Below are 20,397 nucleotides of genomic sequence, written 5' to 3' on the forward strand. Positions count from 1 at the left end.
ATCTCTGTTTTTCAGGTGAGGAAACCAAGACCAAGAAATGTTGTTACTTGTCCCACATTTCCGAAGTGGGACAGAGTGACACTAATAAGTGACAGAAAAGGAATTTGAACCCTGAAAGGCTGACTCTAGGAATACAGTTGTCCCAATATCTGAGGGGACTTTGTTCTAGGACCCACACAGATACCAAAATCCAAGGATGCTCAAGACTCATATAAAATGGTGCAGTATTTGTATATAACCTATGCATATCCTCCAGTATACTTCAAATCATCTCTAGGTTACTTACAATACCTAATACAGGGTAAATACCATGTATATAGTTGTAAATGCTATGTAAATAGTTGTGGGTACCCAGCAAATTCAAGCTTTGCTTTTTAGAACTTTCTGGAATTGTTTTTTAATATTCTTGATCCTAGATTGGTAGAATCTGCAGGTGTAGAATCCACGAATATGGAGGGCCAACTGTATGTCCTGTCTAATAAGAGACTATTCATTGATTATCAAAGTATACACTCTATGTCTTAATGGGTAACATGGAATAGCTACAGTTCAGAGGTCCATCAGAAAACTCTCACTGCATGTTATAATTGTGGTACCAAGATAGAGTATTCATTGAGAATTTTCTGAAGAATATGAAGTGTATCTATATTCTTGGCTCACGTCAGCATCATCATTTGGGACCATGTTGCTTTGGTTCCCTTTAGAACTGACTTTACTGTGCTTTGGTATTTTGCAATTGACTTGTGTTGAGGGCTTGTACGAGAAAGTTTTACAAAGCTTTTGTGGTTACTGTCATGATCTTTTTGGAAGTGTTTTCTGCTCCATCACATAATGTCATTATATGAGCGAAGGACAAACAATCCAACACAAACTGGCTAAAGCAAGATTGGAAATTATTGGCTAATGGAATTGAAAAGTCTAAATGTGCCTCATGGACAGCTTGATCCACGCTCAAAGGATGTCAGCAGGATTTACGTTCTCTCATCCCATCTCTGTTTATCTTGACCCCATTCTCGGACAAGCTGTGCTCTTGAGATCTCTCAATAGCGGCAGCGGCAGCTCAAAGCTTTCTCACGTGCAAGTTCAGAATCTCTGTCCCAGAAGTCCAGGTGGTCTGATTAGCTCTCATTGGGTCATGTGCTTATCTCTGAACCAATCCCTGTAGCCAGGGGCGTGCATGCAGTGCATTCAATGGTTTTGTCTGAGTCACGTATTCAACCTCTGGTCAAAGGGGAAGTTGAAGTCAAATCCAGAAGATGCACTTAGATCATGGGTGAGAAGAGGATGGCCCCCCAGAGGAAAATTGTGTTTAGTTATCAGAGTAAGAGTGGATGGGCGCTAGGCAGCAAAACCAGCACACTCTATTATAGTCGTCTTTACACATTTGTGGGAGAAATTCTGGCTTGATTTTATTTTATGGACACTGTGACCATTGTACCTGATTGTGTTCATCATATGCTAAGAAGGAGACTTGACACTTTCTTTCCTGACCTCCTCCACTAACTGTAAAAGACCCATGGCATGCATGCTGTAAGCTTTATTTCATATTCCTAATATTTTCTCCTTATATTTCTTGCCTCATCTGTTCATGTTTTCTTTTATATTATGTATTTTATAAGCTGCTTTGAAATTCTTTTGGAAAGAGAAAGCATATAAAGACTTTAAAATGTTATTTTTAATATTGGATATGTTCATACTGTGTAAATGTCCAAGTTAAAGGTTCCCAATATCTTCCCAGGAAAGATTAGCACAGCTATTAATATGATTCCTATTTATAATTCTACCAGAAAAAAATAGAATATATTTTAGTCTCTGCCTAGACCAATTATTCTCCACTTGTCTCGCTGATAATTTTCTATATATAATCTCTTAAGATTCAATATAACTATCAGCTTTTTCCCCTTGGTTGCATCTTCTCCCATGGCCGGATCCCCAAGATCAGTAGGTGTTCATGCTCCTATTATTTGTTTGTCTGTGGAAAGAGCTCCCAGAGGGCAAGGGTTGCCTCATTCATGTCTGTATCTCCAACTTCTAGCATAGCGCAGAAGTAAGTACTCAGTAAAAGTCCATGAAAGAAAAGAAGAGAAGAAGAAAGGAAGGAAGGGAGGAAGGAAGCAAGAAAGGAAGGGAGAAAATGATCTTTTTTTTTTTAACATCTTTATTGGAGTATAAGTGCTTCACGATACTGTGTTAGTTTCTGTTGTACAACAAAGTGAATCAGCCATATGCATACATATATCCCCATATCCTCTCCCTCTTGCATCTCCTTCCCACCCTCCTTATCCCACCCCTCTAGGTGATCGCAAAGCACCGAACTGATCTCCCTGTGCTACGCAGCTGCTTCCCACTAGCTATATATTTTACATTTGGTAGTGTATATATGTCCATGCCACTCTCTCACTTCGTCCCAGCTTACCCTTCCCCCTCCCTGTGTCCTCAAGTCCATTCTCTACATCTGCGTCTTTATTCCTGTCCTGCCCCTAGGTTCATCAGAACCATTTTTTTTTTAGATTCCATATATATGTGTTAGCATACGGTATTTGTTTTTCTCTTTCTGATTTACTTCACTCTGCATGACAGACTCTAGGTCCATCCACCTCACTACAAATAACTCAATTTTGTTTCTTTTTATGGCTGAGTAATATTCCATTGTATATATGTGCCACATCTGCTTTATCCGTTCATCTGTCGATGGACACTTATGCTGCTTCCATGTCCTGACTATTGTAAATAGTGCTGCGATGAACATTGTGGTACATGACTCATTGAATTATGGTTTTCTCAGGGTATATGCCCAGTAATGGGATTGCTGGGTCATATGGTAGTTCTATTTTTAGTAGAAAATTATCTTTTAACCTAGAGAATGGCTTCATCACAAATGACTCTATGGGTGAATACTGCCTACGGTTAGTAGATGTGATTAGTCATTTATCTGGCAGAAAGAGATCTCCCCTAACCCCAGCATAAATTCTGATTAATTTCTTAATTTATATAGTAAAGGATTCATAACACAAGTATGAAGACCATAAGAAGATAGGCTTCCCCTTGGCGCCCTTCTATGCCCACACAGAGATCCAAAGTTATTTTCTTAGCTGCCTGACAGGTTTTGTTGCCACCCCCAAAGAAGTCCTTTAGAATGACAGAGAAACGAGAATCTCTGTATAGCATTTGTTTGCCTAGTAATAGAGGCTTTAAGGGGTTTTTAGAAATTGGTTTTCTTTGGGAATCACTTAAGTTTCCCATTTCCTGGTAAATATTTTTGGTAAAAACATTATCTTCTTGGATTTCAGAGGAAGTTAAAAAAAAAAAAGAAAGAGCTTGAAAGCATTCACAAAGTAATGGGCTCTCCTAACACAGCCATTCATTTGAAGGTATGTCTCTCTAGTCTAAATCCAAATCCTCCAGTCAACACAAGCCTGAAGTCTACTGTTCCTTCTCTGTGAATCCTTTCTGCCTCAAGCTATGATCTTCAAAGTTCTCAGAGGGTTGGACTTGCATGTTGTTTCTTATATTTTTATAATACTGTTTAATCTGTCTGAAGATTTAGAATGTAATGATACTGTACAGACATCATGACGATGGGCCAACTGATACAGATGAGAAATATTCTATTATCGTGAAGTTCTAGTTCTTTCCCACTGTTTAGTCAATATACATTTATAGCAGTTATTTATTTGGATATCTTAGCACATATTATCTTGAAGTTATAAAATAGATCTTCATTTTAAAAAACTAAAAAACAAGCCAGCTTGGGATTCTGTTTTCCCCAGCTAATAGGTATTAGGAATGCACTTATCTGACAGGTCAGTTTCTATTATTCCTGAAAGGAAAAGCTTTATATAAACACAGCTACAAAATCTTCCCCTAAATAGTCTGCCAACCCCTCCTTACCCAATACAAACAAACAACAAAAACAACAAACTCCAGGGACTTCCCTGGTGGTCCAGCGGTTAAGAATCCGCCTTCCAATGCAGGGAACACGGGTTCGATTCATGGTCGGGGAACTAAGATCCCACATGCTGCCGGGCAACTAAGCCTGCATGCCACAACTACCGCGCCCGTGCACTCTGGAGCCTGCGGGCCACAGCTAGAGAGCCTGTGCACCGCAACGAAGAGCCCATGTGCCGCAACTAAGACCCAATGCAGCCAAAAATAAAATAAAAAAATAACAAAAAACAAACAAACAAAACAAAACAACCCCAACAAACTGCAGGCCCTCCTTTATGTATTTTTCTTCCAGTGAGTTGAATTTTTGAAAAATGTGTCAAATAGCAATATTGGACCCATTGTCTGCATTCTGGCCACCAAGGACCCCAATAACTTTGGTTATTAGAACAAGGAACACAACATCATTTTCATAAGTAAGTTTCCTTACTTATGCGAGAACTGAGTTCTCTCAGAAAGGTGGTACATACTAGACGTAGACTTTCAAGTCAATTTAGAGCCAAAGAAGTTACAAGTTCAGTGGCGGATTCTCAATGTGGGGATTTTGTAGCACTTAGTTTTAGTACTTACATTTCTAAGGAAAAAAAAGAACTGAGTTCTCCTCAGAAAAGTGGTACATACTAGAAGTAGTCTTTTAAGTCAATTTAGAGCCAAAGAAGTACAAGTTCGGTAGAGGATTGGAACCTGTTCTCAAGCCAGTCAAGGTCCAGGGTTTCAGCAGGTGGCTCTTGTCCCTCTGGACCAGTGCTCCTCCAGCCGCCATCAAAGGAACCAAGCTGGAACTACCACTTCCCCAGTGTGTGGAAGCAAAAGGAGAAGTCTGGGTGATGGGACAAAGAGAAGGCAAGCTCTGAGGTTAACCCAGGGTGTCTCAATTACCCCAGCTACTCTTCCTTAGGGAGGCTGACTCATAACCTCACTTTATGCAGCGGAAAGACTCACATTCATGCCACAAAAAGTAGTTATTTTGTCCTTGTGTGTAACATTTTTCTTTCTTAAAGAATACTAGTAATGATTGCAAGTTGCAGCCAAATCTCTTGCCAACTCTTCCTCCACAGTATCTCTCAAATCTGTCTACTCTTTTCCATCTTCAGTGCCACCTCCATATGAGTCCATGTGACATCACCTCACACCCGAGGTACTACCTTGCCTCCACTCTTGCCCCATCCATCACCTTAAAATTCATTCCCCAAACAACTATACTCCAATAAAAATTAATTAAAAAAAATTCATTCCCCACACCGTAGCCCAAGTGAGGCTCTTAACATAAAAATCAAAGCAGGTCACATACACCCCCTTACCTGCCTAAAACCCTTCAATGGCTTTCCATTTCTCTTCAAGTAACGCTAGATGCTTTGCCTTGATTTACAAAGCCCCATATTATCTGATCCGTAGCTCATCTTGGCCTCTATCCCCCTCACTGCTCTCTAACCGTCCTCACCTACCCATAATTCCTAGAAGACCCTTTAGGTCACCTGTGTTACTTACTGCCTTGCACTTCCTGAACCTTCTGTCTGAAACACTTAACGGGACTCTTAACAGGTCTCCGTTTAAATGTTATCTCCTTAGACAGGGCACCTTACATTTAAAAAGTAGCCCAATTCCTCTACCCTGTTATCAGTGCTGTGCTGGTAAATGTTTAACAACCGGCTCTCAGGGGAATAGAAAGAATCCCTGACTGCTGGGGTTTACTTATTTCTGTGGTGTAAATACTGCTACCATAGCCGATTTCAGGCTACCAATGTGAAGTCCTTGGGCCTGGTAAAACTTTTGAAATGTAACGATCAGCTCTTGCGAGCTGGTGTGAGCTGGTGTGAGCTGGTGTGAGCTGGTGCGAGCTGGTGTGAGCTGGTGCGAGCTGGTGTGAGCTGGTGTGAGCTGGCCCCAGCCCACCACTGCATTATTCTCCCTCACACATGTCTGCTTATTTCCTTGATGGCACCCATGGATACCCGTAACCCTGTGTATTTGTACGTTTGTTTTTTGGTTTGTCTCTAAAGCTTATAGACAGAGATTAGAATGTATGGTCTAGGAAGGAGGGTCTATTTCAGCCCTAGCCCAATTCTTATCAATTATAAGTTTTCAAAAAATATTTATGAATTAATGTTAAGCGCTCATTCCACACACAAGGGTTTGTGTTTTTTTTTTTCCAAGCCTTTTCCTTTTCTTAGCTTTCTTAAATTAAAAAACTTTTCTTATTTCAGAAAAAAAATGTTATTTTACTGCTTTTAAAATTCAGACGGCCAGGGACTTCCCTGGTGGTCCAGTGGTTAAGACTTCGCCTTCCATTGCAGGGGGTGCAGGTTTGATCCCTGGTCAGGGAGCTAAGATCCCACATGTCTTGTGGTCAAAAAACTGAAAAAAAAAAACCCCAAAACATAAAACAGAAGCAATATTGAAACAAATTCAATAAAGACTTTAAAAATGGTCCACATCAAAAAAAAAATCTAAAATCCAAAAGGCCAAGAAGGAGCTAGGATGTCGGGCAAGGAGGGCATGGAGGGAGGAAGGGCTAAGAGTGTAACAGGAGTTACAGGGTGTCGTATGGAATGAAGTGGAATGAGTTTGTGGTTTGAAATTCTCAAGTGAAATTATTTTTAGTCTTTATGTTAGTTAGAAAACAAGCCTATCTTCAGTGTAGAGCATGTCTGCCTTTTGTTATGTAAGATGTAAGTTTCTCCTTCACACTGTTAGTCCATGCCCAGCACAGGGCCTGGCAGATAGTGGGTACTCACATATTTATTGAGCAATGAATAATGTAAAAGCTCTTGATTTTGAACTGTAAGGGCCATTCTACAATGGTAGGAAAGTTCCCAATCAAGTTAATAAAACACTTATTGAGTGTGCATCAGATATCGTTAAAAAATTTTAGGCACTTTCTATGTGCAGGAAGCTAGAGTTTCTACGTTCTGGTTCAGCCCATTCTCCCAAGTAAGCCTGTAGGCACACGAAGCCCTGACACAGAAGCACCCCCTTCCAGCTCACCTGAAAGCACAGGTGGTGGAGATGGCAGAGAGAAGATAGCACCTGGTGTCTAGGAGTGGATGGGCCCCTGGGGAATTCCCAGGACAGCATTCCCTGGGGCAGAAACTAAGCTGTTGTCCTCCAATGAAGTCACCTACCTCAAAGGGAGTTAAAACATTCACCACTGCTGCATTTGCCCATGTCTCCCTTCCAAGCTTTGTCCTGGGTTGGCCAAACACATTGCTCCCATTTACATCAAAAATAGAAAGAAAGAAGGAGGGGAGGGAGGGAGTGAGAGGAAAAGGGTAGGAGGGAGAGAAAGAAAGAGAGAGAGAGAGAAAGGAAGGAGGAGTGAATCTTTACATTAAACAGCTTTTTCTAAGTCTACTGTTGGCCTGGGTCTGAAACACCAAGAGGACTCTTCACCTCTTTCACCTTTGCCTACTGCAGAAAACTCTAGCACGAAGGAACACTTCTCTGTGAAACCAGTTCCCTTCACATCACCCAAGTTTCTCAACACTTGTTTTTGTTAATAAATAGACGTGGGTTTGAAAGACCTCCTTGTTTCAGGCATCTTTTTTTCTCTTGCCTTTTTGTTCTCTGCCATTCTGTCAACCATTTTGCTTTTTTCCACCTAAAGAAAATCCCACAATGGCTTGGACAAATGATACTAATCTGTATTTATAGTATCTCACTTCACTTAATGCTGCTGGGGGTTCTTACAGCTGACTGACTGTTGGATGTATGAAAAGATTGGACCAGGTTCTTGTAAAACTGGTTGTCAAATCCTAAATTTTGTAGCTGTTCCAAGAATCACTGAGTTTTAAAAAATGATCCCTGCAGTGTAAAATGTTTTATTTTCTATAAAATTCTTATGTTTGACAAATATATTCATCGAGTACTTTAACACTAGAGTTCAACTACTGTACATTTTTTAGCTGACATAACGTTTCCAACACCCTGAAAGTTTTCTTATTACCCCCCTTTTTTTTACCTGCAGGCCTGAGACCTGAATAACTTGCCCCAGGTAGCAAGCCAGTCAGTAATGGAGGGATGTCTCCAGTGAACCAGAATATCTTATCACTTTTATTTCTCTGCAACATAATTTATGAATTTACCAACATTGAATGATTTATTTACTGTGCAAAGACATCTTACATGATTATAAAAATAGTTAAATTTTCATTGTATATAAAAGATTTATACATATGGCTTAATATTAAGCTATGAAAATAATTTTTAAAATCCAGGGCCTAGTAAAGATTAGGATAAGGCAAATCAGGGAAGGGCTTAACAAATAAGCAGTCAATCAAATGTTCAAGAATCAATCATGTGTAGAGATAAGATCCTTACTCTTAAGAAGTTTACGATCAATCTGAGAAAACAGAGAATAAACATTCTCTAACTGATGCTAGCACAAAGAACTAGTGTCTGTGCAAAATACAAGGGTCTGCAAAATGGCAAAATAAGGAAAGAATTCATAAACATTAAAGTGTGCTCAGAAAAATCACAGAAGTTTTCCAAAAAGAGCATGGTGAATATGCGCATTGATGGGGAAGGAGGAGATTGGTCAAAGCAAAACTCAAAGGTAGAAAATTTCAAATTTCAGGGGCTTCCCTGGCGGTCCAGTGGTTAAGACTCCACGCTTCCACTGCAGGGGGCATGGGTTCATCCCTGGCGGGGGAACTAAGATCCCCGTATGCCGTGTGATGTGGCCAAAAAAAAAAAAGAAAATTTCAAATTTCATACCCTGAGAACATCGTCACTTGTAAGCCAGACTATCCATTTCATTTCAGCTTCTCCCCCAGGAAGGGAAGTAGCACTACCGCATTCAACGTGACTCTTCTTCATTTCAGAAGCAGGGAGTGCACTGGAACCCTTGCAGAGGGTTAGGAGAGCTTGCCCGTTGTTAACATTTTAGGAATTTTGCGAGGCCATTGACAATATGTCATTGGAAGTTTGCAATCTGCCAAGTTGGGAGTGTTTACACCACAGAAATTGGCAAATGCTACAAATCAGCCCCTCATGCCCACTCCACCCACCAGTGGTTAAACATGTACCAGCCCACCTGGAAGATTGGCATTTTACAGTCAGGGAGCTCTTAGTGTAGTTGTGTGAGGAGGAGAAAGGAGATCCATGGGAGAGAACAGGAAAAATGAGTGAGGATTCAGAGGCGGGGGTAAAAAAGAAAAAGGTGGAGGAAACCACCTTCAGGAAGAGTGAGGGAGCGAGCTGGGCATCAACAGGACAGAGACGTGTCCAGAGGTGAGTGGAATCACCTACATTATATCTTTAGGTGACAGTAGGGTTGCTTAGAGCTTTGTATTATGTGAGAGTGCTGAATTGAGGTTTTTTTTTTAAAACATCTGGTTATATTGTGCCCCACTCCTAGCATTTTTATGAAGCTAAAAGTATTGTGGCTTTGCGGTATGGCCTGACCATTTGTTTCTCTGCTCATTGCAGCAGATCCAGAACAATTCTTAAAGAATTTGGGCCCTGCCTGCAAACACTCGTGCTGCTCACCTCTGCATCAAGGTAGCAATGATTCCTTACGCTCAGTTTTCTCGGGAGGACGTCAGCTCTGTCCCCAGATTCCCTGTGAGGTGTAGAGGTCCACGGTTGACTGGCCACCTAGAGTGCTGACCCTCACATACTTGCCATAGCTGTACAGACCTAGCACGTTCAACACCACATTCATGGTCTCTCCACACTTGCCTCTTCTCCTACAATCCAAGGCTTGCTCATTGTTATCTAAGCAGTTACCCCAAATAAAAACTTGGGCATCATCTCAGGTTTCTCTTTCTCCCTTGTCACCCGTGTCTGATCCAGCTGACAATACCTTTAGAATCTGTTTCCAGTTGCCACTGAGACTGCCTTACGTCAAGTCCCTTGCTTGTTCCCTAGAGTCCCACAAAACCTTCCTAATTATCTGGCGTCTGTGCCCTTAGCCTCCCCATCCTTCAGTCTATGCTCCATATTAGAGACATGTTTAGAAAGCACAAATCTGATCATGTCATTTCCCTGTTCCTCCAAAAGTGTTCTAGAATTTTCATGATAAAGTTCTAACTCCTCACATCAGCCCACGAGGCCTCATGAAACAAGACTTATCTACTGCTCTGGTCTCATTCCTATGACTCCTCCAAAGCCACCCTTCAGTCCAGCTCCTCAGACCTCTTTAGATACGCCCTGCTGTTCCCACCTCAGGGCATCTGCACATTCTGTGCCTTCAGACTGGAATTCCCATATGACTCCCCCAATCCCTCCACCTACTTTGTTATTTAACTAACTCCTACTCATCCTTCAGAATACAGCTCAAAATCACCTCTAAAAGGAAATCTTTTATGACACCTAGATTGATCCACAGGTCTCCTTCCTGTGCTCTCTGATCCTATGGAACCTGAGTACATTTCAATCACTCTTCCTGTCACACAGTTGGGAACCTATCTGCTTCCATTACTACATGGCAGGGATCACGTCCTCTTTGGCCTTGCGTCCCCTTTGCCCAGAACTTAGCTGATGCTTGACACAGGATTGTGTAATTATTAGTTGTGGACCTGATTTTCCTTGTAGCTGAGGCAGGTAGCTTGAGAATGCAGGGGTTAGATATGATGCAGGCAGTAACACGATATGGGGAGTAATAAGTATTTGGCTCCAAAGTGTAAGGGTTGGAAAGACAAAGGTTCATGACGGATTGCCTTATCAACATTACTGTTGCAGAGAAGAGATTTAGAGTGAAGGAAAAGCTGGACTTGGCACAAGGACATTAATGGAGGCCTTAGGTCAGGTCGCTACAGGGGAATAACATGAATGGCACAGAGGGATGGGAATTGGAGCAGAAACCTGACGAGCATTTGTTAGTTCTGGATGTTCCAGATGTTCCAGATGCTTTACATGCATCATTTCACGTCATCCTCACAATCACTCTATGAAATAGATTTATCCCTGAAAAACTGAAAGTAAAAAATAAAAAGAATTACCAATAAGGAAGCTAAAACTCAAGGTTCAGATGACAGATGCAACCTTTTCAATGGTTGAGCTAGATTTAAACTGATTTACTCCCTCATAAAACCACACACTTCCCCCTGCCCCATACTCCTTACTGAAGTAGAAAAGGATGTAGGAATAAAGGTGGTAGAATTTAACTTCAACCTCATTCTTCCCTCAACTCAAAAACATTTATCCATGGAAGGTGGCAGGAAATTAGGATAATAGCTAAAATTCACAACTGGATCAATGGAATATTTTTTTCCAACAGAGAAACTTAGGTGATATAAAAGGCAAACACATCTTTCTATATTTCTGTTTAATTTCCATGAAAAGTTGTGCTCATTGGGATAATTCTAATACTGTGTTGAGGTTTCGCAAGTACATGTGACAGAATAGCATCAGGGTCCAAGGGCCAAGGTGAGAAAATAAGGAGCTAGGTCCCGCTGTTCTCTGTTCAGACCTGCCCCCATTCCTCACGGCCCACTGAAAACTCCATTCCAAGAGCTCTGCTGCCCTCAGACACCCCACTCTCCACGTTAGTGTGAGAGGAGGACAGGGAGAGAGAAGGGACATCGCCTTTCGTGGGGATGCTGAGTTTGTAGATTGGAACCCTCCCTTTCCCCTCACCTCCCTTTTGGGGAGAGGGGGGATTTTACCTTGTACTTCCTGCAATCTTTTTACAAGGTTGGCGGAACGTAGAACATGTCTCTCATCAAGACGAGACTGATGATCGTCTCTTATCAGAAAGTTGCTGAGCTGGATGGTCTGAGGGCAGAATGCTGATGGGATATGAGAGAAGGTGGGGACCCTGGAGAGAGTGTGACCATGGGGCTGCCTCAATGCCTGCTGTCTGGTGTGACAAGGGAAGGTGAGTTCCCGTGGGCCAAGTGATGAGAAAGCAATGTTTCTTTGCCTCAAAAAAAAAAAAAGTTCACTCTAGCAAGGTGTTCTTATTTCTGGATAAAACAGTGAAGCAATCAGCTGTGCTGCAAGAGGCTGAGCTGGACTTGACCCACTGCCCCGTGTCCTCACCAACAGGACCAGCCCACCTTCCCCTTTGCTGAGCACCGAAGGGCCACCATGAGTGAGGATGCCCGTATGTGGCCTTCCATATCTTAACAAAATGAACTTCACTCTATCCCCCTCTTCAATAACACCCCAGAAGGTTAGGCTCTGGTTAACTAGTTTCCCCTGAGGGTGGGCCTTGTTAAGAAGAATGGAGTGTGCTGGCATATTTCAAAATGGTTCCTTTCCCCCTCTCCCTGCTGGAAGCGCAAGAGGCTTTTTCTCCAATGTGTGCTGTGGGAAGCTGGTCGACTTCTGTATATAGTGAGGCCCTGTTATTACTGGGTCCCCCTGGAGTTTTTTTTTTTTTTTTAATTTTATTGAAGTGTAGTTGATTTACAATGTTTTGTCAATTTCTGCTGTATAGCAAAGTGACTCAGTTATATGTTCATTATGGTTTATCACAGGATATTGAATATAGTTCCCTGTGCTATACGGTAGGACCTTGTTGTTTATCCATCCTATATATATCAGTTTGCATTTGCTGATCCCAAATTCCCAGTCCATCCCTCCCTGACCCTTTCTCCCCCTTGGCAACCACAAGTCTGTTTTCTATGTCTGTGAGTCTTTTTCTGTTTTGTAGATATGTCCATTTGTGTCATATTTTAGATTCCACATATAAGTGATATCATGTGGTATTTGTCTTTCTCTTTCTGACTTACTTCACTTAGTATGATAATCTCTAGGTCCATCCATGTTGCTGCAAATGGCATTATTTCATTCTTTTTTATGGTTGAGTAATATTCCATTATATATATATATATATATATATATATATATATATATATATACACACACACACACACACACACACACACACCACATCTTTTTTATTCATTCATCTGTTGATGGACATTTAGGTTGCTTCCATGTCTTGCCTATTGTAAATAGTGCTGCTATGAACATACCCCCTGGACTTGTCTGCACTGAGACTCCAGCAATTGTCAGTGACAGTTCCGGTTCTCCTCCCTGAGCACACGTTCTACTCTGCTTCTACTTGGGGAATATCTAATGAGGATCTGAGTTTGGCATTGTGGGTCCTGTGAGAGTTCAATTAAATAGTAATGGGGCAGGGGCAGGGGGATGCTGTGATGCTGGGAGACGAGAGCTGCATTGTGAGCTTGAAAGAAGTACTTGCCTCAGACCATGACTTTGACCTTTTAGATCATTTCTCAGGAAGAGCCTGACTCCATAGAGTCTAAAGATCTCTAACAAAGAATCTCTGCTTTTGTTTGATTACATCCAGAAGTTAATAGATTGTAAAATTTTCTCTTGGTTGGCTTTTTAAAATCAGCTTTACTCTGTTTCTCTCTTTGTGTGGTTTTTGAATATGTTCAAGTTCAATATGATCTCAATTTAAGTTCAGCATCATTTTGAGACATTCCTTTCCTTCTCTTCTTCAATTTTTTTCAAGAATTCCCTTGTCTAGAATTCATTCAGTGGCCTGCTTTCTTTTGAGAGAGAAATGTTTAGCAACTATTCTTTGGCTGCAAAAATGCTGAACACGTTTTCTTTTTAAATAAATTTATTTATTTATTTATTTAGGGCTGCACTGGGTCTTCACTGCTGTGTGCAGGCTTTCTCCAGTTGCGGAGAGCGGGGGTTACTCTTCTTTGCGGTGCGTGGGCTTCTCACTGTGGTGGCTTCTCTTGTTGCGGAGCACAGGCTCCAGGCGCGTGGGCTTCAGTAGTTGTGGCACTCGGGCTCAGTAGTTGTGGCTCGCGGGCTCTAGAGTGCAGGCTCAGTAGCTGTGGCGCACGGGCTTAGTTGCTCCGTGGCATGTGGGATCTTCCCAGACCAGGGCTCGAACCCGTGTCCCCTGGATTGGCAGGCGGATTCTTAGCCACTGCGCCACCAGGGAAGTCTCTGAACAAGTTTTAAACACTTGGATTTCCCGGCTGGCACTGATCCCTTGCCTTGTTACGTAAAGGGACCCCCCTACATCCTTGAAATTCCAGGGGAATATTTGTGTTGAAGTTTCACTGTTCTAGGATTATTGGGTAAGGTAGATATAGATGAGTAATCGCTATGCAGTTCAAAGATGATGCAAACAGCAGTATTATTTACAGCAAGCAGGAATATGTACGCTGAGAGCAGAGGGTGATGGGCAGGCCTGCCGCCCTCATTGGGTGGCTGGTCTGTCCTTTGCAGGATCACAGCTCGCTTCCTGCCAGGGCTATGGTGGTTGGCACGGAGCTTTGGCACCAAGGCCAGAGACCCCTTCTCTCTTAAATCCGGCCACATCACTTCAGATTCCTGGCACATGTTTTGGAGGACTCCTCTTGCTGTTTGTCTCAGGGCTACTAGGAGTCTGCAGTCTAAAATAGAGGCTTGACATAAAAAAGAACAAAATGTTGCCATTTGCAGAAACGCAGATGGACTTGGAGGGCATTATGGTAAGTGAGATAACTCAGACAGAGAAAGAAAAATACTGTAGAATATCACTTATATGTGTAATATAAGAAATACAACAAACTAGTGAATATAACAAAGAAGAAGCAGACTCACAGATGTAGAGACCAAACTAGTGGTTACCAGTGGGGAGGGGGAGGGGGGAGGAGCATTATAGGGGTAGAGGATTGAGAGGTACAAACTATTAGGTATAAAATAAGCTATAAGGATATGTTGTACAACACAGGGAATATAGCCAATATTTTATAATAACTACAAATGGAGTATAACCTCTAAAAATTATGAATCACTGTATTGTTTACCTGTAACTCATATAATACTGTACATCAACTATATATACGTCAATAAAAAAATAAAATTAAATTAAGAGGCTTGACCCTGCCCCAGTGGTAAAATGCAATATTCAACCTAAACAGAAATTAAATGTTGCCACTTAATGTGTTAGTAATTATTAATATGCTCAGTAATAGTTCATATGATAAATTGGTTACTTATACAATTCATTGTCAATGATAACACTTCACAATTAACTCGTTTCGGGTGCTTACTCTGTGTTGCACTTTATTGGTTTGCATAGACTCATTTAATCCTCACAACAGCCCTGTGAGATGGGAACCATTGTTAACCTTGTTTTTTTCAGGTGAGGAGACTAGAGCAAGGAGATTTCAAGAAACTTGTACAAAGTCCCACAGTCAGGAAGCAGGGGAGCTAGGATGGAATTTGAGCGGTCGTTTTTCTGACTCACGCAGTCTGACTCCAGAGCCTGCCCCTGAGTATGTGTCCCAAGGTTTATCCCATAAAACACACTACAGACGAGGCAATGAGAAAAACGAAAGGGGGTGTTGTTCTGGACTGAATGTTGTGTCCCCTATCAACTACCAACTGGCATTTTCCATTGGCACTTGCCGTCTACCTCTACAAGGATTAAATCAGGAGCCGCTGCAGTTGCTGACCTTCAACACCCCCTGAAAGGAGTTCAGGTGGAGAGCAGAAATGAGGAACTCTGTGCGCTGGGAAAAACTGGCAGAACAGGTCTTCAGATAGTTAGATATTTTCAGAAGCCAAATTTATGAGCCCAATTCTTGCATCTCCTCACACCTAGAAAAACACTAAAATCCTTCATGGTGAAGTCTGCTCCTCGTAACCTTCATGAGACTAGAAGAAACGTTTTACAAAAAATATGTGCTTGATTGCATGTATTCCCCATTCACCAAAATCACATATATACTGGCCTTCCCCCCGCCTCTTTGGAGCAGTTTCTCTGAGCTATCTGAAATGCTGTCTCCTAGGCTGCCGGCCTCATTTTGCCCCAAGTAAAACTTGACTCACAGCTCTCACGATGTGCGTTTTTTCAAGTCGACAGTTATTACGCTCAAATTCATATGTGGAAGCCCTAACCCTTAGTGTGATGGTGTTTGGAGAGGGGTCTTTGGGAGGTAATTAGGTTTAGCTGAGGCTTGTTTCTTCTCCCTCTGCCCTGTGAGAACACAGCAAGAAGGTGGTCATCTACAAGCTGTGAAGAGGGCCCTCACCAGGAACCAAAATTGCCAGCACCTTGATTTTGAACTTCCCAACCTCCAGAATTGGGGGAAATAAATGTCTGTTGTTTAAGCCATCCATCTATGGTTTTTTTTTTTTTTTTAATAGCAACTCAAGCTAATACAGGAGGATTCTCTTTAATCAAATCTATTTAGAAAATGCTCTGTACTCACTCCCTATCTTAAAGGACTCACAATGTCTATTAGGAAATCAAAGGCTGTGAAAAGTCCTGCAGTAAAGAAAGCTATTTACATTTGTTTAACCAATTGCTTCTCAAACTTTTTTTGACTATGGAACACCCACACACACACTTATGAATCCTTCACAAGATACACTTGAAAGGGGCTACAGGTGAGACTGCATGCTTGTTTCCAGGTGGGAGTCAGAAGCGTGTGTAGGGGAGGCTTGGTAGGCGAGCCCAAGAGAAGTGAAGCAATGCAGGCAGAGCAGAGGACTGCTTCCAAGAGGACGGTGAGAGGCGCCGCAGGGAGAAGAAGAACCCGGATAGTGTAGAACACGGGGAAGATCTGCAATGAGGAAGGCGGTCTTGGGGTAAATCTGCTGAGAGCTAACTGTCAAGGGGAAAGTTTAGGGCCTGCCCTGCACAGAGGACTTGATTTTCAGAACAGAAAGGACATTCCAATGTTGTGTTAATTTGAATAGAGGAGGAGAGGATAACAAATGACACTCAGAATTAGTGTCATCTGCTGGAAAGAGCCATATATGCTGTCCCTTAGAAATATAATGCAGGCTGATTTCCTAAAGTGTTAACTTCTTTCTAGGAAATTACAAGAAGTGAACTCAAATGGAAGACCCAGCTGAGCAAGAAAGCAAGATCTTGTTTGTCCATAGCAGGACCCAATAAATCTTTGCTGAATATATTTAAAGGACAAAAGGGGAGGATTAATCGTACAATTTGGATTTTGTGCAAATAAAACATCTACACTAATTATTTCATTAAATATTGGCATATATTTCATAAATACAAAATATTTGCATGAAAATGAAATGTTTCATTATTATTGACTAGTTAGATATTTTTAATAGTTTACACTTATTGCAGGGTAGGGGTCGGAGGAAGAAGGGGAGATCGCTGGCAGAAACATGGCAAATTGCACAGAAAACCATCACTTTGCCGTGTGATTTCATACTGAGATTTCAGTCTGCTCTTAGCTGAGGGGGATCGACTAGATAGCCTTAAAGATTCCATCCAAATCTCACATCCTGATTCCTTGTCCTTCAGAACAGGCTAGAGCAAGTTTGGAAAAGAAACTGTTTTATTCAGAGGTAGGAACACTTAATACAATTCAGATAGTATATTTGTAATGGGTATTTAACACATAGATCAATTGTGCAAATAGAATCAATTTGCGTTTTTCTTAAGCAGAAGAATATAAAGACATACGGGCCTCCATTATTTAACATTTAAAATGTTGATATAGTAAACGTAAACCTCAATACAGAGACACGGGCTTCCCATATTCTCTTAAAAAAAATTTGAAGTTTGTTTAACATAAATATTTTTTTCTGGAAATTGGAATGTATTGAGGTTTATCACATGTTACACAGAGCAAACAGGCTATTTTCAATTTTCGTGTTCATATATTCACCTATAATTGCAAATTGCATACAACTGATGTTTTCTCTTGTGTAAATGCTAAGTGGAGTTAGCAAATGTCATGATTATAGTGCCATCTATTGGTGAAATGTATTACAGCATCCATGGGGTGCAAGACAACTGAGCTGCTTGGGGAAAGGGAAAGGATAAAAGGACAGATTAGACACTGATTATATAGTTAAGAATGGGGTTGAATCTACCATGAGACAATTAGAAATTCAAACACTGAAAAGGTATTTGATGATATTAAAGAATTATTGCTAATTATTTTTAGGTGTCATGTTGGTATCGTGGTTATGTTAAAGCATCCTTATCTTTTAAGAGATTTGGGCCCATGTCTGTTCCACTATCTGTTTCTTATGGCCTGTGAGCTAAGAACAGTTTTTACATTTTTAAAAGGTTGAAAGAATCCAAAGAAGAATATTTTGTGTCTTAGGAAAATTATATGAAATTCAAGTTTCATTGTCCAGAAATAAGGTTTCACTGGAGCATAGCCACGCTCATTCGCTGACATTTGTCTAAGGCCAAGTTTGTGCTACACCAGCAGAGCTGAGGAGTTGCAGAGACCATAGGGCCGGCAAAGCCTGGAAATGTACTTCCTGGCCCTTTGCAGAAAAACTCCGCCCACCCTGCCCTAGAGCTTGGTTATTCTAAGCGTGGCCTGTGGACCAGCGGCGTCGGCTTTGCCTGGGAGGCTGTTAGGAACGGAAAATCTTGGTCTCTACCCCAGACCTACTGACTCAGAATCTTCAGATCCCAGGTGAGTCCTACTCACATTAAAGTTTGAGAAGCTCTGGTTTAGAGGGCCCTGCTCGGGTCATCCTCTGGTTGCATCCTCCCCAAAGTGCAGGCAGCCAGAGAGGACAAGGGGCTGCATCTATCTGGGCCCCTCTCCCCCCCAGGCCATGCTCTGAGCACCTAAACCCTAGAATCCCTGCTCCAAGCACCAATGCAGGCCTCCTTCCCTCCTGGGGCCCATCTCCTAGCCCGACAGGTAGTCAAGATACAGCTGTTTATGGGGCGGGAGGAGGGTGGCCTGAGCTTGGACTTGAAGGCTGGGTGTGCTCTTGCTTGAGCAGCGGATTCCTCATGGCACAAAACGGGTCAGAGTCAGAGGTGGGAAGAGCAGGGGGAGGGCTGGGGGCTGGGGCGGTGCTCTCTCTGCTGTCCTACCTTCCGGCTTGGAGCTCCAGAGTCCAGGAATCCCAGCCTGCCAGGTAGTTACGAAGGTGCACTCGACAATTTGTTAGCTTGATTTATAACTTTTAAACATATGGGCTTTCATTTATACCCTTGACCCGGGGCCCACAGAGGTGAATGGCAGGTCTGTTCAAAGTGTGTTCAGAGGACCCCTGCATCAGAATTCGCTGTGTTGTTTGTTAAAAATTCAAATTCCCAGGCCCCATTTGTGTGACTCCCTGGATCAGAATCCTTGGGGCTGGAGCCTAGGAATCTGCATTCTAACCACTCCCCTGGTGATTCGGACCCACAGCAGAGTTACAGGAGCACTTGTAATGGGGGAGCGTGGAGAGGTGCTGCCCCAAGCGGCAGGAAGAATCAGGGAGAAGAGAGGGAGGTTGCCAGGTCAGAGGAAGGTGCTGACCACGAGCTCACACTGCTTCCTGCTTCTCTCATGAGTTCTGCTCATAACCCGGCCTGACCCCACCCCTGGGAGATGGCTGCAGGGAGAAGCTGCCAGAACAGGGCAAGGGTGTCCTCCTGCCCACCGTGGGGCTCTCGGGGGCTGCCCTGCAGAAGGAAGTATCCGAGTCAAGGTGCAATAGGGAGCAAAGGGGCTGAGGTGCCTGAAGGGACCACATGGACTCAACCGGGGAGTCAAATCTCTGGGCAGGTGAGACCTCCTGGGCCCTGCAGGGGACATGGGAGGAGATGGGACAGACTGTGTGGTCCCACCGGCCTGGGCTCAGGGGTTGCATCTGCCATTTACAAGTTGTATGACCTTGAGCAGGTTCCTTAAGCTCTGTAGGTTTGTTTCCTTGTCTATAAGATGGGAATCCTAACACCCTCTAGGCTTGCATTAGAATTAAACATGATAATTAAGTAAAAACATACCCTGTCACACAGCAGAATAAGGGGCAGCTGCTGTGTTTTGGGGGAGCTTGTTACCTTACACCTCTGCACTTCCTGATGCTTGACGTCATAGGCACTTGTCACTGGATGATAAGACCAGTTTCTCAAACGCCAGGCACAGCAACAGCCCTGTGACAGACCCGTGCTTGGCCAGTGGCCTAGAGCTCCCTGAGCTTCCCTGCTCAGGAGCAACTCCTGAAGTGACTGCCGAGCTGCTCATCGCGTACAGTTCCCGGGATACCCCTCCCAGCAAACCACACCTTGAGACTCACGCTCAGGTCTGTGATGAACTAATGCTGGGCTTGTATGAAACCTCCAGGGACAGCTGTGCCATACTGAAAACCACCACCGGGGGGCAGCAGAATCCAGCCGTCCCGGTGAGGAGAGTGGAAAGGCCGGGGACTGAGAAGCCCGGAAGGACACACAGGGGGCAAGAGGGACGGAGGGCCTTAGCCTCGCCCTCCTCCTTCACCGCACCCTCCACACACAGAAACAAACCCTCCTGCTCCTGCAGAATCACCTGAGCACTTCTACTGTCTCCTCGTCCAGGTACAGTCCTTTATATCTTCAATATGGCAAAGGCCAGTGGTTTGCAAACTTGGCTGCAAATTCCAATCACCAGGGGAGCTCTGTAGAATCCCAGCGCGGAAGCCTTATCTCAATTCAATCAGAATCTCGGGGAAGGGGAGGCAGGAATCAACACTTTTTAAAACACCACAGGGGATTCCATCCTGCAGCCAAGTTTGAGAACCACTGTTGGAGACAAAACATCTCAT

At 42.9% G+C, this 20,397-nt stretch overlaps 1 protein-coding gene and 1 long non-coding RNA gene across 2 annotated transcripts in view; one reads left to right on the forward strand and one right to left on the reverse strand.

The window, feature by feature from the left end:
- Positions 1 to 20,397, reverse strand: part of CLDN10 (claudin 10) — a 107,888-nt gene that overhangs the window by 54,924 nt on the left and 32,567 nt on the right. The gene's annotated exons all lie outside the window — the stretch shown is intronic.
- The window catches only part of LOC309647413, a 34,155-nt gene continuing 27,234 nt past the window's right edge, over positions 13,477 to 20,397 (forward strand). The window contains exons 1-2 of the long non-coding RNA XR_014256031.1: positions 13,477 to 18,290; positions 19,941 to 20,170. This is a non-coding gene — a long non-coding RNA (uncharacterized lncRNA). The remainder of the gene's footprint in view (positions 18,291 to 19,940; positions 20,171 to 20,397) is intronic.

This window comes from Balaenoptera physalus (genome assembly GCF_965194825.1).
Source record: "Balaenoptera physalus genome assembly, chromosome: 18".
NCBI lineage: Eukaryota > Metazoa > Chordata > Mammalia > Artiodactyla > Balaenopteridae > Balaenoptera > Balaenoptera physalus.